At 43.4% G+C, this 24,545-nt stretch overlaps 1 protein-coding gene and 1 long non-coding RNA gene across 5 annotated transcripts in view; one reads left to right on the forward strand and one right to left on the reverse strand.

The window, feature by feature from the left end:
* Window positions 1–24,545, reverse strand: part of POU2F1 (POU class 2 homeobox 1) — a 200,370-nt gene that overhangs the window by 134,266 nt on the left and 41,559 nt on the right. The gene's annotated exons all lie outside the window — the stretch shown is intronic.
* LOC112545990 (uncharacterized) overlaps window positions 8,022–24,545 on the forward strand; it is a 37,915-nt gene continuing 21,391 nt past the window's right edge. The window contains exons 1-4 of one of the 2 annotated variants that reach the window (XR_003089589.3): window positions 8,022–8,137; window positions 11,239–11,304; window positions 21,624–21,785; window positions 23,298–23,399. This is a non-coding gene — a long non-coding RNA (uncharacterized LOC112545990). Of the gene's footprint in view, window positions 8,138–11,238; window positions 11,305–21,623; window positions 21,786–23,282; window positions 23,400–24,545 lie in introns of both variants that reach the window. The other variant, XR_012897674.2, reaches the window with a different exon arrangement.

Here is a 24,545-nt window from a genome sequence, read left to right on the forward strand (position 1 = left end):
CACAGCAGAAATAGCGCTTGCCTGAACCCAACAGTCTCTTCCAAGACTACAGAAAAGCTAGATAGTTTACATTAAGTGATTTTTCATCTCTAGATAATAGTTAAGGATAAGATTATATTATGGATTATATATTCCATTACTTTCAGAGACCTGCATATTTTCCACTTTGACTGCTGTGGGGGGTCCTGGGAGCAGTCAACCCCATTGTATATGGTAGGGGGCTCTCGGAGCTATGAACCACCAGGGCTGTAGTAAGGTTCATTCAGCCTCTCATCCCCCTCCCTTGGGGCTCAGGTGTCAGTTGTTTCCCTGTTAGCCTCCAGGCTGCCCCATTATTTTTTAAGAAAAGTCAGACAGATTACAGGCTTCCATGAATTTTTGTTTATTGCCCATGACCTGTCCATGACTTAAGAAAAATAAAACAGTAACAAAATCTTAACCTTAATAATAGCATAGGACCAGATCTTAAAGAGTGCTCAGCAGCCAACATCTTCCCTTGAGAACAATGGGAGCAGATGAATACTGAGCCCCTTTGAAAATCCAGCCATACCGCTTTTAACATTCAAGCTATGTAGCCAAGCTTGCCTCATAAAAAATAAGGTTTGAGATGAAAACAGGAGGTTAATGAACATGTTAAAATGGAAGTCAGAATCCAGCTTAGTTAGGAGAAGTTGCATCTTATCCTTACAGAATATTGTATGGTGATGGAGAGGCAACAGTAGGTTCAGGCTAATGGTACATGGCTCTGCTTCTATCTAATTTGGAAGGATCTGGGTGTCTCAGTACTTTGGGATGATGCTCTCATTTCTAGAAGTTAAATCTTGACAGAGACATAGTACAAGGAGAATGTTCTTGAAGACTGAAAACAGTGACATCAAGTAAGGGAGGAAGGATGGTCTAATGTTTAAGGTGCTAGCTTTGGACTCGGAAAACCTGGATTTAATTGCATACTCTACCCTAAGTTTTTGTGTGACCCTAGGCAAGTCACTTAATGTCTCTAGCCTCATTTCCATACCAGTAAAGTAAGGGTTATAATACTTCCCTACATCACAAGGATGTTTTGATAATAAATATATAACAATTGTAAGGGACTGGGACATTATAAATAACTAAGATAGACAGTAATTGATTCAAATGCCAAGAAAAACAACTCAGAAAGAGCTGTGTATAATAGGTCTTCGTGGATTTTAATACTGTACTCAGACTACCCAGATCTCTTCAGTAACAAGACAATCCAACATGAAGGAACTGTAGAAGCTGAAGGATTAAATCCTTGGCAAGATACCCACAGTGAATACCTTTTGTATTTTAAAATACAAGTTTCCCTAATGGAAAATGTAAATTGAGTCTTGAAAAAAATCATACATGTAAATAATCTGAATTAAATATAGAGCCACATACCACCAGCCTGAAAGACTCAGGGGTCTTCAGACATGGAAGATGACCAACAAAAATGAAAGGCAAGCAAACGTTCTTATGTAGGGGATAAGTGGTCTGAGGAAGAGAAGTTACTCACTTCGTACAATAACAATTGCTCTTCGAGATGTGTCCCCCCGTGGGTGCTCCACAGTTGGCACCAAAGATCGAAGATTGAGAGCAGTGATCGGGTGGGCTGCACATGTGCGAACGGAGAGTGGCACTCCCGCCTCTGAAGTAGTGCACGAAGCCTGCTTCTCCTCTATTTCTTGATGCCCTCGGGGGCTGCTATTATTGCCCAAAGCACTGGGGAAGAGGATGGGTAGTGGAGCACCCACAAGGACACACATCTCGAAGAACAATCATTACTGCACAAAGTGAGTAATGTCTCTTTCTTCTTCAAGTGATGTCCTGTGGGTGCTCCACAGTTGGTGACTATGTAGCAGTGCCCACTGAGATGGATGGTGGGCTTTGATCAATTGCTACAGATTGTGGAGAGAACCGTGTTGGCTACTGTGGTATCTGTTGTGGAGCATGGTGGAATAGCATAATGCTTTATGAAGGTGTGATTAGAAGACCACGTCGCTGCTCTGCGTATTTCTTGGAGTAAAACTCCCTTTAGGAAAGCAGCAGATGTCGCCATAGCTCTGGTAGTATGAGCCTTTGGATTTGTTGGTAATGTCCTATTCTGGAGCAAGCAGCTTGTAGTAATGCATGATGTTATGAGCTTTGATATGTGCTGGGAAGACCGTGGTTTTCCCTTGGACCTCTCAGCCAGGGAAACTATCAATCTCTAGGATGATCGAAATGATTGAGTCCTATTGAGATAAAAGGTAACTGCCCTTCTAATGTCCAGGATGTGTAATATGGCTTCTTCCCTGGAATGATGTCATTTTGGGTAGAAAGTGGGCAGGATTATCAGTTCATTGATATGAAATTCTGAATTCACTTAAGGTAAGAAGGACGGGTGTGGTCGCAGGATGACCTGATGCTTGTGAAAGGTCGTGTATAGAGGCAAGGCCTTGAGAGCTGCGAGTTCGCTGACCCACCTTGCAGAAGTGATTGTCAGAAGGAACAACGTTATCATGGTCAGAAAGGTAAAGTGGTGCAGTTGCCATTAGTTCAAAGGGTGATCTTCTGAGTGAGTGTAGGACCAGTTCTAAGTCCCATGTGGGGGGAAAAGGTTTTTTGAGGTGTGTGAAGGTTCTGCAGGCCCTTCCAGAATCTTTTCGAGATGGGGTGTGCAAATATGGAGAACCTATCAATGAGAGGGTGGAAGGCCATAACGGCGACCACATCCACCCGGGGCGATGAAATTGACAAGTTTTGTTGTTTCAGGTGCATGATGTACTCCAGTAATTGGTGAAGCGGCATCCTGGATGGTTCAAGTGCCCTGTGTGCACACCACTGTGTAAACCAGTGCCACTTGTATAGGTAAGTCTTGCATGTCATTTGACTTCTGCTGTGGAGCAGAAGACTTTTCACTTGTTGGGAACACTGCTGCTCCACTTCTAGAACCAGATAGGTACCATGCCATCAGGTGCAATGTTTGTAGTTGGGGGTGAAGTATGGATCCCTGGTTCTGGGAGAGTAGATCTGAGTGGTTCAGAAGTGGGTAGGGAGGTTGTAGAGACAGGTGATAAAGACTTGTGAACCAAGGTCCTGATGAAATGCATCCCAGGATACTCAAGGAGCTGATAGAGGAGGTATCTGAGCCTTTAGCTATGATCTTTGAAAAATCATGGCAGCCAGGGGAGATTCCAGAAGACTGGAAAAGGGCAAATATTGTGCCCATCTATAAAAAGGGGAATAAGAACAACCCAGGAAACTACAGACCGGTCAGTTTAACGTCTGTCCCAGGGAAGATAATGGAGCAGGTAATTAAGGAAATCATATGCAAACACTTGGAAGGTAATAAAGTGATAGGGAATAGCCAGCATGGGTTTGTGAAGAACAAGTCATGCCAAACTAATCTGATAGCTTTCTTTGATAAGATAACGAGCCTTGTGGATAAGGGAGAAGCGGTGGATGTCATATACCTAGACTTTAGTAAGGCATTTGATACGGTCTCGCATGATATTCTTATTGATAAACTAGGCAAATATAACTTAGATAGGGCCACGATAAGGTGGGTGCATAATTGGCTGGATAACCGTAGTCAGAGAGTTGTTGTTAACGGTTCTAAATCCTGCTGGAAAGGGATAACAAGTGGAGTTCCTCAAGGGTCTGTTTTGGGACCCGTGCTGTTCAATATCTTCATCAATGATGTAGATATTGGGATAGAGAGTACGCTTATTAAGTTTGCAGATGATACCAAACTGGGTGGGGTTGCGACTTCTTTGGAGGATAGGGACATAATTCAAAATGACCTTAGCAAGTTAGAGAAATGGTCAGAGGTAAACAGGATGAGGTTTAATAAAGAGAAATGCAAAGTGCTCCACTTAGGAAGGAACAATCAGTTCCATACATACAAGATGGGAAGCGACTGTCTAGGAAGGAGCATGGCGGAAAGGGATCTAGGGGTCATAGTGGACCACAAGTTGAATATGAGTCAACAGTGTGATGCTGTTGCAAAAAAAGCAAATATGATTCTAGGTTGTATCAACAGGTGTGTTGTAAGCAAAACTCGTGAAGTCATTCTGCCGCTCTACTCTGCGCTAGTTAGGCCTCAGCTGGAGTACTGTGTCCAGTTCTGGGTGCCACATTTCAAGAAAGATGTGGAGAAATTGGAAAGGGTACAGAGAAGAGTGACAAGAATGATTAAAGGTTTAGAGAACATGACCTATGAAGCCAGGCTTCATGAACTGGGCTTGTTTAGTTTGGAAAAAAGAAGATTAAGGGGGGACATGATAGCGGTTTTCAAATATCTAAAAGGGTGTCACAAGGAGGAAGGAGAAAATTTGTTCCTCTTGGTTTCTGAGGACAGGACAAGGAGTAATGGGCTTAAAGTGCAGCAGTGGAGGTTTAGATTGGACATTAGGAAAAAATTCCTAACTGTCAGGGTGGTCAAATATTGGAATAAATTGCCAAGGGAGGTGGTGGAATCTCCCTCTCTGGAGATATTTAAGAACAGGTTAGATAGACATCTGTCAGGGATGGTGTAGACGGAGCTTGGTCCTGCCTTGAGGGCAGGGGGCTGGACTCGATGACCTCTCGAGGTCCCTTCCAGTCCTATTATTCTACGATTCTATGTCTGCCGTGGCCAGACTGGGGCTATCAAGATCATTTGGGCCCCATCCATCTGTATCTTCCGGAGGACTCTGAGAATGAGAGGAATAGGTGGGAAGGGGTAGAATAGGTGCCCCCCCCCCAAGTGAAAAGCATGGCATCGCCCAGGAAGCTGCACCCTATGCCCACTTGGGAGCAGTCCTGCGGGCATTTGGAGTTCTGCGTGGTGGCAAAGAGATCTATGTGTGGTCTGCCCCCATCAGTGGAACAGCTTGTGGGTGATTTGATCGTGTAGTTCCCACTCATGTTCTGTGAGGAAGTTGCGGCTAAGGGTACCTGCGTAATGTTCTTGTCTCCAGGCAGGTATTCTGCTGAAATGGTAATATTGTGACGGATGCACCAATTCCAAAGCCTGATGGCTTCTGCGCATAGTGACTGGGATCTTGCGTCCCCTTGGCAGCTGATGTAAAACGTAGTTGTCATTGTTGGTGAGGAACCACACAGAAGAGCCTTGGACGTAAGGGTGGAAGTGCTTGCACGTGTTGTGGACTGCTTGACACTCGAGCAGGTTTATGTGCAGTCTTGACTCGTCTTTGGACCATTTCCTTTGTGCAAACTGTTGTTGGAAGTGTGCCCCCCATCAGTGAGGCGTCGATCATAATTTGTTTGGACAGCTGGTCCCGGTGGAAAGGCATCCCATCGCAGAGGTTGTATGCCTGTGACCACAACTGTAGGGAGGTGAGGACTTTTGGGGGAGGGGAAATGCGCCTGTGGATCTGATGGCTAGCTGGTGTGTACACTGAAGAGATCCAGTGCTGGAAACAATGGAAGCACAGCCTGGCATGAGGAATCACATATGTGGTAGCCACCATGCACCCCATAAGTTTGAGGCACGTTATGATGGAAACCATTTGGCTGGTGGTAGCAGTCCTAACGAGATTTCTTACATCATCGAACCGGTGATTGGGGAGCCCTATGAACTCCACTTTGAAGTGCCGTGTACTCCTCACAGGGCAGGAGGAGGCTTCGCACGCTCCCCCACACCCAGGTCAATGATTGGGCTGGGGGAGAGGGAGCATGTGAAGCCTCTTCCCACCTTGCTGGGGTATGGGTGCCTAATGGGAAGGGGGGCGGAGCAAAGGCACTCCCCCATCCCCAGACCAATCATGGTCTGTGGGTGGGGTAGCCCAGAAGCATCCTGACCCCACCCTTTCCAGTTTAGGACCCGCCCCTTCTGGCCCCCAGCCAACAATTATTGCCCACCCTTGGGGTAAGAGATGGGTGGGCAGGTCTCGGAAGCCACAGTGAACCCTCTGCCTTCTCTGGGCATGGGGCCTGAGCAGTCCCCAGGCAGCTCCCAAGACCACACCACAGCCACATTGTGGGAAACCACAATGAAACTCTTCACCTGGAATCGAGAACCGCCCCCCGCTGTGTCCCACCCCACCTGCAGGCTACCTGACCAGTTGAGGGCAGGTGAAGGGTCTGCTATTCTGCACAGGCTCCCCACAGCTGCCCACATGGCTCTCCCCAAGCATGCTTGGGGGAGGGGGGATTGTGCCTCTGAGCCTCAGTCCAGCCCCAGTGTACCCAGTGTCGAGCCCTGTAAATTTGCAGACACCTGCATCCTATACTTCTCTGAGCTACTGCTCCTCTCCTTCATTCTCCTTCTAAATTTCATAAAGAATTGCCATGAACTGCCAGAATAAATGCTCAAAAACAGAATAAATGCTCAAAAATCCACATGCTGAAGCAAATTTTGAAATCTGTTATGGGTCCCAGCCCCCTGCCCAAGGTGGAGGAGAGTAGGGTGAGTGATCCAAACAAAGGGTCATATGAGAAATGGGTTTCCAAAATAAATAATCTGAGGGGAAAAAACAATATTTCAGTAAATTCAGATTATATCAACTTTGAAATTTGAAACCACCCCGGGTAGAAATCTGAGAATAAAATGTAAACAATGGGAAAAAAATCTGCCTCTGTCAAGGTGAAACTATTTTTGAAAAGAAAATAAGTTATACTTGCAAGCGCTCACAGGGCAGGAAGAGGTTCTCAGGGGTGCAAAAGTATGGGGAAAGGGGTTTTGGTCTGTGGGGGTTGGGGAAAACTGGTAACAGGTGGCAGAGGAGAGAGAGCAAAAGGAGTTGCAGAACATGATGGGTAGCAGAGGAAGCTGGATTTTAGGTTGGAGGGGTCTGTCAATCCTGACTTCTCTTCTGAATGTGCTGGGAACTCGGGTTCCTTGGCAGGTGTCTGAACTGAAATCCCTGCTCATTGTGTTCTAAATCTCTCTCTCGTCCCTCCATGAGAGCTGGTAACTGCAGAGGAGGGAGATGGGAAGGATCTGAAAGTTAACATTTAAATATCTAAAATCCAGAAAATGAATAATTAAGAGAACACCACCAGGGAAAGTGAGGAGGGAGCGGTCTGGTTCAGAGAACACGCAGACTAGACATACACAGGACAAGGCTAAAGAAGCCTGACAGAAGTCAAGTCAAGAATCCCAACTTGGGGTGGGTACTAGGAGTAAGGAAGCCAACTCAGCATACAACTCAAATTACTTCATCTAGACTGTGAGTGGCTCTCTAATAAGCCACCGGTTATAATAAGCGTATACAGCAGCTTAGAACAAGAGACATCAAGGAGAAACTTCTTTCATGTTCATAACTTCAACAATGTCAACTAATGAACTTAATGGGACAGGGAGAGGAGAGGGAGCTGGAAATGTTGGCAGGAAAGTTACATATTGCCGGGAATGGTGTAGTATTGCAGGAGTGGAGGAGGAGACAGACATACCAAGTGTCGTCTCACACACTTACTGGAAGTACCAAGTATCTAAAAACTATCGGGATTCTGGGACGTAGACCATGAATGAGATTTCTCTCACTTACCTTCTTAGCAGCTACACAGTGTAAGCATTTAAAAAGACAACCATTATTTCCATTCCACAACAACAAAATGTATGGGAGGGAGAGGAAGGATCATTGAGGAATCACACAAAAACTATGTGGCCTAGTGGAAATACCACTGGGCTGGGACTATTCCTAACTACCTCTATCACTGGCTTACTGTGTGACCTTTGGACAAGTCACTTTACCTCTCTATGCTTCAGTTTCCCAGGTATAAAACTGGTATAATGATGCACATTCCTTGACATGCATCAAAGAAAAGCACTCTGTAAAAGTTGGTCTGTTGACTGTTACCTAGCCACAACAGCATATCAACTGCAAACCTCAGTTAGAACTACAATGGCCTAAATGACCACTAATTCCTACCAAAAAAAAAATCTGTTTAAAAAGCTAGGAAATTAAATAGCAAAGAACTTAATGTAGAGTTAAGATTGCCCAATAATAGCTTATGCTATTCCAGAATATGGATTTCAGCAAAACTCAAAGTTCTGAAAACGCTATGGCAAACATCCAAAGAACCTTAACGCTGATCACTCTGGTCCAAAACACTAAGGCCTGGTCTACACTATAGTGTTACGTTGATGGAAGGCAGTTTATATGACCTAATTACATCAGTGTCTACATTACATCCTTGCCCCATTGATGTAAGTACTCTGCTACATCAACATAAATGTACCTCCACAAAAGCCATGGAGCTTATTTGGTGTAGTTAGGGCAAGGCAGTGTCTGTGTGGATAATAAGTTACTTATATTGGTTATTAGCTCTCTTGTCCATTTCACAGCTGGTGCCTGAGCTGGGTGGCTGGACCCCGCACACTAGGCAGGTGAGAAATCCCATGCGGTATCCCCCACTCACAGTAGGGAGAAAGGAAGGGAGGCAGCCCACCAGGAACTGCTAGCAAAGCTGAGAGACGAGGCTCTAAGGTTCCCACACTGCACCTTTTAGGTTGATAGACCTGCTCCTCGTGAGGATGTGCACCACCGACCCACGGAGGGCAGTGTGGATGTGCATCACTGAAGTACATACTGCAATGGCTGTACGTCAACCTGATATAGGTCGACTTAAGTTTTTAGTTTTGACGTACCCTCATATTCACACTCTGCGTCTTCATTGTGGTTGATAGGTGCTACCTGCACTGGCTCTATGCTCAAACATTAAGGACTGCAGAAACTGATCCACCAGCGGTGGATTTATCACATTTGTGTAGACGTGATAAATCAGACTTTGAGCACTTTCCCATCAACTCTGGTACTCCACCAGGAAGTGTAAGTAGAGCTGATGGAAAAGCAGCTCCTGCTGTTCTTACTGCATGGAAGACACTATTGTAAGCAAGTACACTTCAGTTATGCTATTTGTGTAGCTGAAACTGCATATCTTAGATCGACCAAGGGTGGCGGGGTGGTTAGTGTAGACTAGGCCTGAGTTTACTCCCCTCAGAGAATCTCACATTTGTAAAATTTAATAGCCACTTCATACCCTTTAATAATGCTTTCACACTACCTAAGGCCTGGTTTACATTATGAAATTAAATCAGTGTAATTATATTGCTCAGATGAAAACTTCACTCATCTGAACAACGCAGTTAAACTGATCTAACCCCAATGTAGACAGCACTAGATTTACTGGAGAATTCTCCCATTGACCTTTCATAGGGAGGTGGAGTATCTCTACAGATGGAAGGACTCCTCCCAATTGCATAGATCAGTGGTCCCCGCCATGGCACCCGCTGGGCTATTTAAGTGCACCCGCGGAGCAATCTGGGCTGGCCCCGCCCCCGGGCGCGCAGCAGGTGCCAGCCCCGGGCGCATGGGCGGCCCCTGCCCCAGGGTCGCAGCACATGCCGGTGCGACCTCGGGCATGCGGCGCCTGGGCGGCCCCTGCCCAGAGTCGCAGCACCTGCCAGTGCCAGCCCCAGGCACGCGGCACGTGAGCAGTCTTGCCCCCAGACGCCCAGCAGCCCCAAAACGTTGGGGACCACTGGCATAGATAATGTCTTCACTGAAGCTCAGCAGCAGTGCACCTATAGCAGTGCAGCTGAAGTGGTTTATGTGTAGACATATCCTAACCCTTCCCTTACCCATCATTAAATTCAGACTGTTTTCAAATCCCACCTTGCTACTGACAATACCCTATGGCAGGAAGACTCCAATGTCTAGCTACTGACACAAGCTACACAATTCTGAATTGAAATAATGCAGACTGAAACTTGAATTTACATATACATCTCTTCCTTTTGATCACACATATTGAGGGGGACTCAAACCCAGATCTCATACCACAATTGCAGCTCCAGGATGCTCAAACTACTTCCACGATCTCTTCCTATCACAAACACAACTCTAGCAACCTCCCCCACTTGTCTCCACTATTCAGTACAGCTACATGTAACAGTGAAGACTAAGCAGGTAATTCCCACTAGCTTTTGCCAGCTCCAGAGGGAAGACTTAAGATTGCATGGACATTTACTGTAACTCAATTTCCAGTTTTCAGAAGTTTCTGAGTTCTGCTGAATGTAATGTTCTGGAAGGACACAAGCTACCAGCAGGAAACCTTAACTCTGTGTTCAATTTTTTCTGCCATGTAATAAGGAAAATGATGCAAAATACATAATTTTTCAGAGCCAGATTGCCTTTTTACATGGTAGTCAAACACAAGTGTCCCTTCCAAGGCTAACGTATTACAGTGGTGGTGCCTGTTAATGTTAAGCCTTTCACAACTCTAATCTGTGCAATTTTACAATTTGAATATCAGATGAATTCAAACTTCAGCCTTCTAGAGTCCCACGGTCATACTATATATCTATAAGAACACCATACTCATACCAACGCACTGGGTATAATTGTGGCTAAAGACTGAGAAGAACTGAGTTACTCCCTGGCAAACTGCCCAAAAAGTTTGAGAGTCAGTAATTTTCAAGTGCCAGATCAGTAGAGACTCACTGTCATGCTGAAGGTAACAATATAGTTTCCTCCTGCCAAATCTACAAGCCTTGAAAACTCCATCAAATCTTTCTGTTGAATTATATCGAGCTAGGTGGATGGCACTAAGTTGTCTGTTTCTAGAGAACTTAACTCTTCATTTTTCCATTACCAAAGAAAAGCTCCTAAACGTGAAAGTAGTATGCACACAGACAGCAGCGCAGTCATCCTGAATTTGCAAAGAGCAAGATCATAGCTCTGCCCACCTCTGCAGAGTAAAATTAGTAATTTCACATCTCAGAATTTTCTGAGAAGATGTGAAACATCCAAGAATCATGTCAGTTTCTTGCTGCTACTACTTGAAAAAAAGCTATTTATGGGGTGGTAACACCATACACTATATAGGTAATAATTATATTAATCCTTCATATTTAATTCATTAAGAACCTTTATACTGTAATTTAAATGAAGTTGCTGCAGAATTTCCAGTCTGTTAAAACAGTGCCCTGGATCCCGGAATTTTGCCACAAACTTAGCCTCAGCTTACTACAAAGTGCATAGGGCCTACTTTATTGCATTCAGTATACCAGAGGACAAAGAGTAAGAAATCTACATTGACTTTAAGTCAAAGTAGAACTAATCTATTTTACAGTTTTCTATAGCACCTATCAAAGTAAATATGAGCCTCAAAGCCAGTAATGGAGCTCTGATAAAAGGTAGCAGCCTTCTTGGAAACAGGCAAAGTAATAAGCCATTTACCCTAAGCTAGTTCCTCAGAAGCTTGGTTACTGGGATCATCATCGTGCCCTCTTGTTTGATGTTTCAGAGCTCTAGCTGCATCCCTCCTGAATGATCAAAAGTTCAATATGAAGAGCTTCCATCATTCTTTCAAGTAAGTCTTGGAAGCTCCTGAAATTGTTTAGAAAAGGGGATTCCAATTTAGCATTGTGGGAAAGGATGAGGGACTATAAATGTGCCTTTATATGGTTATATTCCTACTCTCCTGGGTCACCACCACCTTCACTGGGAAAATCAGAATACAGCAGGACTGAAGGTGGCGATGCCATCACTGATACAGTCAAGTAGTCTTGCCACAAACTCTAGAGAAAAATTGAGGAAGTAGATTTCTTGGAGGCTTTCACAAAAGATCTAGTTCTGAAGCAGAGGCAAAGCATGGGAGGAACATGCAGGGTCAAAGTGGGGCCTCCCTAATCTCCAGATTTCTGCCAGGGTGAAAGCTGAGTTGAGCCTGGCTGAGGGGGATGTGCTTAGGAAAGGTACCAGCACCTAGCATTCTCACTAAGTCCTGTTAGGAGGTACCCAGAAAAGGGAAGACGCACAGGATTGGCAGTACAGCCTTGCCAGAGGGAGCACAGGAAAGGCCTCACATCCCATCCCTTCCCTCATTCACAGCTATAGTTACCTGCTCAGCAGTAGATGTCCAGAGCCCACTCTAATCTGCACTGTGCCCACAGCAGAGAGGTGATGGGAGAAGGAAGTGAGGAAGGAGTTGTGAGGGTGGCAGGGGCAATATGGTGCCAACTTTGAATAGGTGTGGGAGATGCAGAGGGAGTGGGGCAGTCACATCTCTCCAACCCCCAAACCTTTAAACTGTGCTCCCTATCATTTAGAGCTGGGGCAGGAACCTCAGGCATGGAGGCCAGATGAGGCCACTGGCTTGTCTGGATCTGACCTTCAGGGCTCTCCCCAGCATTGGGGAGCCTGCGCAGGCACTCCATCTCCCCGCTGGACTGCAGCACACAAAATCTACTAGCCTGGGCCCCCCTAAGATCTAGTGTGCAAGAAGAAAGTGGGGAGTGTCTTCCTCCTCCTCAGTCAATTTTTGTTTTTTCTTTGCTTCTCACTTGCGTATGGCCCCTGGCCCAAAAAAAGGTTCCCCACCCTGATCTAGAGTTACAAGTCAACTCTGTTATGGAGGATTCCCACACACAACATTGCATCTTGTACTCCGTGGCCTATGTGGATACCAATGGAGAGACAGTTGCCCTAAAATAGGCCTGACCTTTTAAAACTTTCCGAGCAGATGTAGGTGACAGAATTCTAAAATCTAGAAAATAAATACTCAGATGCAGAGGGGGTCAAGGTGGACAGATAGAGATGAGACGGTTTGGGAGTTGATAATCCCCAGAGGAGACCTTAAGATCCATCAAACATTGCAGCAGGGCTGGTACCAAGGGCGTATTAGGAACTTGAGAGCATGGAAAAAGTAATGGACAAAAGTGAAAGTGATTAAATCTTCAATTTTAATTATTTAAATTGGCAAACAGGAAACTTTAATTTAAATAATTGATTTTAATCGTGTTTCACATCTGTACTCTTTAGTTATTTTCTCAGAAGGGCTGAGTCTCATCGGTTGTCAACCATTAAAACATTTATTTGCTATTATAGCCTTCACAATAAACGTGGTACTTTTTGCAAACTGGGAAGATACAATGTATCTATACAAACTTATTTATGTAGTTATAGAGCTTAAACTTGTATTCAGTTTAATTTTTGATATTAGAAAATAGTTGAATTATGCATTTCATGTTTACTAAAGGAAGGTGCTCTTTGCTGGAACTCAAGGGAGAACAAGCCAATGGGTTCTGGTGACAGTCAAATTCTGTGAAAAGAACATCAAGCCTGAGCTTCAGAGGGGGTAGCCGAGTTAAGTGGTTTGTGCCCACGAAAGTTTATGATGCCACTTATATGTTTTGTTACTCTTTAAGGTGCTGCTAAGACTATTACTTGTTAATCAAGCTTGAGGTAAGGGTGAAGAGAAAGAGACTATGTGGTAGGTGGCCAAGGGAATAGCAGCAGTATGAAAGGGTCCCTGAGTTGAGACACAGTGTAGTGAGCAGGCATGGATTCTCTCACTGACAACTGAGGAAGTGGCCTAAGACCCAAAAAGGGTACAGGGCTTGTCTGAAGGCTCAAGTGATAGGACTGAAAAGAGTCTCCAGGGAAAAGTTCTGCAGGCACCACCCTATAATCAGGATAGACATGGACTTAAAGCTAACTCAGAAGAAGCTCATCTGTAACAGGAGGCAAGTAACCACACCAAAGTTTATGATCAATACCAGTCTGGTTCTCTGAAAATGATGATCAGAACAGTTTCCAAACATTTCAAATATCTACCTATCAACAGCAAAGGAAAAAGGATAAAAATAATAGAAAAACTAATTTGGAGCTGTAGCTCATTATTTAATCTTGAGACTGAATGTGTAGGCCCCTACAAAATCATGTAATCAAAAACACATCATGGACCATGATATCTGGTATTCCCCATGAGATCTAAGCTTTTATCTATTTTTATCCTGTGTTATATAGATTTCACAGAGGAGACCAATGTTTTTCAAACTGAGGGCCCCAATCCAAAAGCAGGCGGGAGGGGTCACAAGGTTATTGTAAGGGGTGCTGCAGTATTGCCACACTTATTTCTGCACTGCTCTGCCCTTGCAGCTGGGTGAACAGAGCGCGGCAACTGCTAGTCAGGTATCCAAGGCTGAAGGGAGCACTCCATCAGCAGCGCATAAGGGTATCAATCCCCTACCATGCTATTCTTATTTCTGTGCAGCTTCCATCATTGCTGGGCTGTGGAGAGTGTCAATTGCTGGTCCAGCTCTGAAGGCAGATGCACAGAAGGGTGGTAATACCATGCCATCCTTACTTCTGTGCTGTTGCTGGTGTTGGCTCTACCTTCAAGGCTAGGCTGCTGCTCTCTAGCCGCCCAGCTGTGAAGGCAGCGCCACCACCGCCACCACCAGCACATCAGTAAGGATGGCACCAGCACAGCCCCCTACACTAATCTTGTGTCTCCCAGAACTCCCTTTACTGTCAGGACCCCCTATAGTTTTAACACTATAACATTTCAGATTTAAATATCTGAAATCATCACATTTACATTTTTTAAAAGACTATGATGATGAACTTGATCAAAATTTGGTAGGGTCCATGAATGAGATCTGCAAGGGATCATCCACTTAGCCTTCAGTGGCATTGGTTTCAAGAGGTTTCAATATTAGCACTGAGAGCAAATGGGGTCTTAAAAGCAGAGATTTATACGGCCAGTCTACTGAACGATGAAACTTTGCTTCAAGTTCAACGGCAATTTATACAAACTGTATGTGGAGTTAGAAAAAAAAAAAAGAGGTAAAATATGGAAGTTTTTAACATTTGTATCACTGTGCAAGCCTTTAGAGGGTGAAAAAGTATAAGGAGTTGAATGTTAATTCTCTCCCCCTGCTTTCCATCATCTCTAATAATCTCTCATTCAGAACGCTGGAAAGGCTATCAAGGGATGTTCTAGTCAGCAAATTCTGTCATGTTGAAACATGTTGAAACATGGTTTTGTATCTTTAGCCAGGACCAGTAAGTAATACATATTTTTTGGTCCTAGTCTTTACAGGGCTCTAAAAGAGTTTGGCCCAATCTACACAGAGAAGACCAGGCTGTGTCACAAACCCATTTGAGGCACTATAACACAAAAAATTAAGATTTACTCTCATATTGAGCTTGTACCTTTCTAAAATATTCAATGGCCAAACCCAATTCAGCTAAATAATGCAAGTACATAAATGTCATTGACTTGTAAAACACAGTGCAAGGAAGGTGAAATAGGACAGTTTGAAAAAGGAGGGGTTTTAATCCCTTCACAGTGGGAGTGAGGTATAACATGGATATTTCCTACAGAAAATGAAAATCACAACGTTTATAAAAAGCATTGTCCATAACCAATAAAAAAGTTATGACTGGGCAATCAGTATTAAAAAAAAAAAGAGTAAAAAAGCACTGACAAGATATCTAAGCTACAAAATAGATTTTTTCCTATTTTATAGCTTAAGAAGTCAGAGACTGATTGCAGTTACTCTTAAGGTGCGTTTACACTGCAGGGCTTATCGCGAAATAAGCTATATAAATTGAGCTACATCATTGCGTAGCTTATTTCGAAATTGGGAGCATCTACACAGCAGTTATTTCAAAATAGAGCACTCTCCCTCCAGCTTCCCTTACTCCTTGTACAATGACGATTACAGGAGTTGGAGTAAGAAGTCCTCCAACTTGACAGTATTTCAACATTATTTTGAAATAACTGCCTGCTGTGTAGATGCGGACAAAGTTATTTCCAAATAATGCTGTTGTGTAGATGTGCCCTTACTGTCCTAAGGCGGCTTGCTAGAAAACAATGTTCACTTTGTGACTGGCAGGATGGAAAACTCAGAAATCCATACATACTCCATGAGATAAGGTGCTGGCTTTAAGCAGGAATCATAAATTGATTAACTGATGGTTTTATTTTTGTGGTGTTTGACTATTACATGCATTGATAAAAAACATATGACTAAATTTAACAGCAAAATCAATAGCAGGGGAAGAGATATACAAACATCAAAAGAAAATCCTTGAAATTTAAAGGATTGCAATAGAGGAAAGTCAGAATAAAGTTGAGAGAAACTAAAGAAGTGGCTGTCTGGAACCTGTATTCCTTAAAGAAGCATGAACATTATTTTATATTTAATGTCAATTATTTTTGCTTTCCAAAAATTCCTTCTATATATCCAAACATTTAGTCAGGCCATCAATGTTTAAAAACATTTTTTTTTTCAAATACTTTGCTGAATTTTATTTTAAACTCAGAATGATACCATTCACAGCCTAGGGCAGAGGTGGGGAACCTTTTTTGTGTCAGGAGCCAATGACCCACAGAAAAATCACTTGGGGGCTGCACACAAGTGAGAAACAAAAAAACCATCAATGACATGGCTCCCAACTGTGATGGAGAACGACCCTCCCCACATTTTCCTCACACACCAGAGCCTAGGGGGCCCAGCCTAGTAGATTTCATGTGCTCCAGCCTCGCACTGAGGCAACAGGGGGGCTGGAGTGCCAGCACGGGCTCTCCAATGCTGGGGAGGGGGAACCTCAGGGGCCGGATCCAGGCAAGCTGGGGACCAAATTCAGCCTGGCCCCAAGTTCTCCACCCCTGGCCCAGAGCTTTGAAAAGTTTGTCTGAAATAAACTGCTTTTTAGTATTTTACAGGGGCTCACACTTTCAAAACCGAATGTGTAAGCTTCAGTGGGATTTGCAGATGCTCAACACTTCTACCAAAATCAGTCCATTTTTACGTGGGTACCTACTATAGATGTAGAAGTCAAACTTCAGAAGGCAATCATGTTTGAAAATGTTATCCATTTTTACACAATCTCTGAAAAAGACAATTTACACTATACCATGTGTTCCTTTTTTCTAAAAAAATAGCATAGCCATACAAACTTCAGCAAAAAGTTCAGCTAGAGGTGCGAGAACAGATTTATATGGATTTAACATCTTGTGGTATCTTATAAAATGTGTCCGCAAAGCTTCTACTTCCCTTTTTCTTTGTTGGAATAAACAGGAAGGAAACATTAATTCCTCTCTGGTGAATACAAATTGAGATGGAACTTAGAGACAATTTATTTAAAAAAAAAAAAAAAAAAAAAAAAAAAAAGTAACTGCACTGCCCCCCTAGTCTCTTCCACCTGGAGTAGATTATTTGTCTGCAGTTTTGCTCACAGCTGTCTTCTTTTCTGAAGGCATTTACACACTATCTAACATTACCCACTACCATGGCTACCCCTAGAGTTTTTATGAGAGTGAGCACAATATAAGAATTATTATGAACATCAAAGACACAAGACATTTATTGAAGGGGGAGAGGAAGAGAGCGTGAGGTAATGAGGGTCCTACTGTATTTACCTTATGTGCAGAGCATGTGGACAGCAACAGAAACCACATAGGGAGCGATTTTGGTCAGAGAAAGAACACGGCAGCCTAATGGGAGACCTTTGTTCTTCAAAAGGGTCTCCTTTTCCCCTTTTGTGCTTCACTTAATTCATGACATCTGAGCTGCTCTTGAACTTGACAGACGGTGAAGGGAGGATGAAGAGAGGGGGAGACAAAAGAAAAAAAAAGAAAGGACTTCAAAAGAGTTTTCCTTTGAAAATTCTGTTGTGCTGGTGAAGGTTCCAGAATCAGAAAGGGACAGAAAACACTTTCTTTCTCTCTGCAACTAAATTATTTGAATTGTCCCAAATCTTAAAGAAAGTACAAGGTAGTGATGAAACAGAGAAATAAGAAATAAAACAGGCAAGGGAATTCTTCACCTCAGGTGTGTTTTATTTTATATTCATCGTTATTCTTATTTTACATGGATAAAAATATATTTATTAAGACACTACCATCAAAACATCTGGTTTCCAGCAGTGTCCTGGAAAACATGCATTCTTCATGGTCCAATAGAATCATTTCCCATATAGAAAAATACATTTACACAACCTTAAAAAATCCTAAAAATAACCAGCGCCATCTGGAGGATGAATTCAGAGAAGAATATTGTACATTTCTCTACAACTCAATATACAATGAACTCATTAGTAAAACGTTTTAATTGATATTTAATATGAATTTCAGAAATATGAAAACTGCTAAATGTTGCTTGCACTGAGTATTACATTAAACATCCAATGACTCTCTAGCATGACAAATGACAGAAGCTGCTAGTGCTAACAAAGGAAAAACATCAAATTCTGAATTTCAGGAATCCCTACCAAAGTTGAAGTAATTCTTTTTTGCCTGCGACTCTTAAGAGCATACTCAAATGGGCTAACTTAATAGTACAGTCTTAATAATATGCGAAAAATATGAAACAGGGAACAAACTTTCGACCTCACAAGTTTGTAAACAATACAAAATGTATCATATCTGCATGTGCTCCATATGCCTAGACAAAACACAACTTTCAACATTCCCTCACTTGCTCACACCACACACACACACACACACACACACACACACACAATTTACTCTCTCACGCTTCTTAGAAATTCCATAACCCCTCAAATTTGTAAATCTGGTTAATGATGATATGGATATATAAGAATTCAATCTGCACATTTCAGATTCATTTTACACATTCTACAGAACATCTCAGTGTCATGCATCAACATGTGTAAATCTGTGTATACTAAGTATATACTTTACACTAATGTGCATCAATATGTTTTGTGTGTAAGAAATGATGATTGTGAAATTCATAATGTGAGGTTTTATATATCCATATTATCATTATTAAAATATATGATTGTATTGGTCTTGGCTTATTTTATACAAATTACCCTAATTAATCATTTCTGTGGGTTTTTTTAAACGTTTAATGTGCTTGGGTTATTATTGTTGTTCTTCAGAGATAATTATCCCATCTACTGTTTAACAATCTATACTAGAACAATGAATATTCAACTACAGGACCTCACTATTTCCAGAACAGAAAGACAGCAGGGCTCTTGTACATTTCAAAAGCAGAGGCTTCACATAAGGCTTCCTTTTGAAATGTACAAGAGCCCTATGGGGCTCTTGCTGATTTCAAAGGCTGAGATGCTGCTGGGAGTTGGGGCCAATGGAGGAGTCCCCGCTGGTCCTGCACTCCCTGTGGGGCTTCCACTTTTGAACAGTATCAAGAGCCCAGGAGGACCCCTGGGCTCTTGATACAGTTCAAAGGCAGAAGCACCCTTATAGACTAATCAAATAGTCGATGGAAATCGCATAGACTATTCGATTGCTTAATCTAAATTTAACGTCCCTAATTAGGAGTGCTTGAGGATTAATTAATGTTTATAGAGCTCACTGAAAACTGAAAGTTCTACATAAGCGCTATTATCATTTTTTACTAGGGGAGCATACAATGGGGGAGGGACTGAGTTGAGAACATGAAATGGAGAAGGGAGGAGAAGGGGGGCTCAGGGATGGGACTGGTACTGATGCCTGCCTCAGGTACCTCGGGAGACTTCAGCTGCCTGAGCAGTCCCACCACCACATGATTGTGGGCCCTGGCAGCCCCTAGGCGTATATGAAGAAAGGCCAGGGGGTAGGTGAGGGCGCTAGTGCTGGGAGTTTGGGGGGGGGGGGTAGGGCCAAGGAGGTGGCTGGTGGACCACTCTATACACACAGCCATGAGCTACATGACTGATATGATGGACAAGTATGTGGCCTCATGCTGGCACAACAGCTGCTCCCACATAGTCTTCCTCAGCTTACAGTCAGCCTGGTGCTCCTGGTCAAAGCTCCAGCTGAAGGAATGGATGCAGTCCAGATGTTCCTGCACCAAGTGCTCACGGGTTCGCCTCTGTCTATGGGTCTCACAGGGTCAGAAAGATGGTGCGGAAGGTGGTGGACACACCATGCACACAACTGTCCCAGCTGTGAAGACAAGTGACAAGGGCAGTCATCCCAAGAGACACTGTACATGCAGTATCCTAGCCCTAATCTCTGAACCGACACTGAGATCTTGTTTCAGAGGGTGGCAATGTGCTTCGAGCAAGGTCATATGTTGCCTAGACAGCAGGCACTTTCCTGAAGGGGCACGAATGTCCCAGGGGAGCCTCACTACCCCCATGTCATGGGATCAAGCAGGCATAGGAAGGTGCCAGCCAGGCCAAGAGCCTGTAAATGGGAGGGAGGGATGGGGCAGTTCAGCTTCTTTCCATTTCCCACAAACACTGGGCCCGGCAGTGGTGGGATCCTGCAGAGAGAACGTCTGTCCCTGCCCCATGGAGGAGAAGGGGAAGGGTGTTGGGGGAGGTGCGTGTGAGCAGCGGACGCTGTTTGTCAGAGAGAGTGATATTGGGTTCCTCTCCTCTTCTTCCCCCAGGTAGATTCCCATGTAGGGTATCAGTCTCCACTGCATTGCCACGCTTGACCAGGAGTGGATGCTGCCCGCGAGTGTGGGCATGAGCCTGTGCTGTGCGCAGCACTGCTGTGTGTTTCCAGAAGCCCATCCTCCTTAGCGGTGGTTTGTCGCAGGAAAATGTCCCACCACAGAGGCCGTAGTAAAACAGGCCTGTGCAAGAACCTTGTAAGAAGGAGCAAGGGGTTCCTATGTGAGAGCCTTATGGAGCTGAGTCCTCCAGACTGACGTTCCACATGCACAGGCTGAGGCCCCAGGCCAAGCAAGAAGCTCGTAGTCCCTTGCTTTCCCTATACACCTGCCCCACGTGTGTATAGGGAAAGCGATGGAACTCACCTGCAGTGCATTTCCCAGATTTGTCCGAGCCCTGGGAGACATACCGGAAGGTGGGGGAGGGGAGAAGGAATGGCTCCAGGCAAATGATGACCTCTTGGCTGGCGGGCATGGTGTGTCCATGCCAGCCTGCTTCTCCTCCTCATCATTCTGGTTGTCCTCCTCCACAACCCTTGCAAGTAACGTTGAGGCTTATGATGGGCATGTCCTGTCCAGAGTAGATGACAAGGGGGGCACAGCAGGGTGATCAGTTCTCCTCCCAGGAAGGCATCAGTGGCATGTGTGCAGTGCCACCCCAGAGTGGGAACTTTCCTCCTTGATCTTTTTGCAGGCCTGCCAGAGTTTTTTTATTTTCATTGATCCGAGGAATAGAAAACCTGTCTTATGAAAGGAGACTCAAGGAGCTTGGCTTGTTTACTTTAACCAAAAGAAGGCTGAGGGGAAACATGACTGCACTCTTTAAATATATTAGAGGGATAAATACCAGGGAGGGAGAGGAATTATTTAAGTTTAATACCAATGTGGACACAAGAACAAATGGATATCAGCTGGCTAGTAGGAAGTTTAGACTTGAGATTAGACGAAGGTTTCTAACCATTAGAGAAGTGAGGTTCTGGAACGGCCTTCCAAGGGAAGTAGTGGGGGCAAAAGATCTATCTGGTTTCAAGATTAAACTAGATGGGTTAATGAAGGGGATGGTTTGATGAGATAACATGATCTTGGTAACTAATTGACCATTCATTATCAGTGGGAAATAGGTCAATGGAGGGATGATAAGAGTGACTATAGAGAACTTTCTGGGTGTCTGGCTGATGAGTCTTGCCCACATGCTCAGGGTTTAGCTGATCGCCATATTTGGAGTCAGGAAGGAATTTTCCTCCAGGGTAGATTGGCAGAGGCCCTGGAGGGTTTTCGCCTTCCTCTGTAGCATGGGGTACAGATCACAGCTGGAGGATTCTCTGCATCTTGGGGTCTTCAAAGTATTTGAAGGCTTCAATATCTGAGATATAGGTGAAAGGATTATTCTAGGAGGGGTGGGTGAGATTTTGTGGCCTGCACTGTGCAGGGGGTCAGACTAGATGATCATAATGGTCCCTTCTGACCTTAAAGTCTACGAGTCTATGAGTTTTTTTATTCTCATTTGCACCTTCTCCAGGGTGAGGCTGTGCCGCTGATGGCCATCCAGCTGTAGACTTCAGCATTTCACCTATTGCTGCGGAAATCCTGGATGTACAAATCCTCACCCCTAACTTCGATGAGATCCAGGATCTCCGCGCCAGTCCAAGCCTCTAACCAGGGGCTTTTGAGGTGGCTATAGGTATGCTTGTAGCTCAGGGGGGCTCAGAGGAAGTGCTGGGGTCTGCCATGGCTCAACAAAAAGAGGGTGTTGTGTGGTACGGGGCTGGTGTGGTGACACAAGCCCTTTCCCTTCTGCCTGCAGCTTTAAACTCTGCAGGAGAAGAGCAGTGAAATTGTCACATGTGTGGCCAGAGTGGCCACACAGACAGCTGTGAGGCCTCTGGAGGCCAATTATTTTGAAACAGCAGCAGCTGAACATCCGCACTGGAACTATTTCTAAATAATTTCGAAATAAGCATTATTCCTCTTCACAAGCAGGAGTTATTTCAAAACAACATGTCCGTTATTTTGAAATAATGGGCTTGGCAGTGTGGATGCTCGTGTTGTTATTCCAAAATAAGGCGAGTTGTTTTGAAATAACTCCCCAGTGTAGACTTGCCCTAAAGGTGCCACAGGACTACTTGTACTTTTCTAGGGTCTATTTTTAATTTACACATATCCCAAAAAGACTTAGGGAACTCATTTGTTAAAATCAGTACTCTAAGACAGTTCTCTATTTAGTAGGAAATAAAGTTGTCAAATACGAAAGCAGGGATTATATCTCTGTAAGAGAAAGGGTTAAATACTTCCTCACATATAAGCTGCCCATTTAACGTGGACCTGAAGAAAAGTCACTGGAGGCAGTTTCCTCCTTTATCAAAATATACATATCATTTGAAGTTGAGGAAATACTTAACGGAGTAGTAAATAAACAAATATTTATGATTACGATGATATCTAGATGTTTCTGACAATTCTGACTACAGACTTTATTTTTATAAAAAATAAGAGATAGAGCAGAATTTAGATTAAGTTATTTGTATGGTGCTCCAAATGAAACAGTTTTGGGCATCTCAAAAACCATAAATAAAAAGAAATGAAATTTGTTATGCAACATGATTTGAAATTCAACTGATACAAATATCTGCCCCTTCCACTTCAGAGGCTAACAGCCCAAATAATAAATATATTCTTTACATTACAAACTAAAAATTCATCTGAATCTTAGCTGTATCTAGAAGAATATCACTTAGTATTTTGGTGCACCCAAATGAGAGAACATATAATACTAGAACAAGCCACAGTTCTAAACTTGATGACTAAGTTCTGTGACAGGGTCATTAAATGAGTCTTCAGGTAGATTGGTCCTAAATTATTTTCAAATGTATATATGATGCATGTAAAACACAGTCATTGAAGTACTCCTAAACAGAAGGCAACAAATTCAGAGTACAGGCACTACTGATTCTTGAGGATAAATACCCTTTTGCAGTCAGATGCAACATTCTGCATTAACAGACATCTATTAATGGTTTATAAGGGAGCCCAAATAAAATGTACTGCCCATAGGTGATAAATATTCACTATGGCAAGATCTTTGCTGGGAAGGAATAGCTACAACTTGAAAGCATTTTGAAAGTGAAAAATAATTTTATCTGTTTGTATTAATACTGCCTTTGAATTTACTTTCACTCAGCTTTTATTGTGACAGGAAGCATCTAAACTTCATGAACAACTCTGTAGCCCCATCATCATCTCCTCTGCTACTCCCACCAACCATCTTTCCACCTGAAGAATTCCTATTCTGAAAATGGTAGTCTATTCTCGCTACATTAAACTATTAACATTGCTTAGTTGTGCATTCTTGTTAGAGAGTCCTTAGAGGAATCTGTACAATTCCTTCCATGCTACAGAGAAAAAAAAAAGAAAAAAGAAAAAATTGCTTTTCCATGGCTGCCTAAACTCTGAGAACACAAGTTAAATGTTCAGCATAAAGTGGAAGGGAGGAGAATGGGGCAAAAGAGAGGATGAAACATTCCAGCCTCAAAGGAAAAAGAGGGAAGAATTACATTTGTTTCTTTCTTCTCAAAATGGTATCTGATTTAAGACTGAAAGAATTACATCCACGTTCTTACTTTATCTCCCTGCTTCCTTTTCTGTTCATCTTTTTGTTCCATGGGGTTTTTTTTTCCAATTAGGCCTTGGCCAGAAAAAAAATGGAGTATAAGCCTGACATGCTTGATATTGCTTCTGTGAGAGGCGGGAGCAAAACTATGGAGCAGAAGGAAGGAACAACAAAAGGAAGGAAACTGGGCACAAGACTTCCTTATCCAGATTAGGGCAGATACTTTCAAAAGAGTTTAAGGGACACTGGCGGATCCAAAATCCCACTGAAATGCAAATCCTTTAAGCTCCTCTGAATTAGGGATGTTAGCAGCTAGCCAGGTAAGCAATAGCTTATTAGTTAAATGCTTATCAGTTAATGGTCCCGGTTAACCGCAACAACCCCCCTCTCTCGCGTATTCTGCATTTAAATCTTGGACTGTCAGGTTGGCTCAGTCCCAACCCACCAGTTCTTAAAACTAAGAGCACACAGGGGAGTCATCTGCCACCCTGCAGAACCTTACTATAAACAATTTAAATGAATTAATGTAATCTAAAACAAAGCCGTTAAGCACACGTTGAATCTCTCTAGCCCAGCAACATCTGGGGTCCAGAATGATTTTAGTTAGCTGGATGTCCACTTATCCTGAGTGTAGCCAAGTTTCCCCACAGTCCTATAAAGTTTGTTTACAGCCACCAGTCCTGGATCTTAGTGTGTTTTGGTGTTATTTAGCTCTAATTTACCCCTAAACATCTTCTAAGAGCTCAGTAAGCAGTGGAAGTGTTGGTAATGCTACTGACCTCTTCTGGTTCGGCAAATTCTCTGGCTCAGCAGCAGCCAGGTCCCGAGGGTGCT

This window comes from Pelodiscus sinensis, chromosome 1, assembly GCF_052426305.1.
Source record: "Pelodiscus sinensis isolate ZL-2025 chromosome 1, ASM5242630v1, whole genome shotgun sequence".
Classification (NCBI taxonomy): domain Eukaryota; kingdom Metazoa; phylum Chordata; order Testudines; family Trionychidae; genus Pelodiscus; species Pelodiscus sinensis.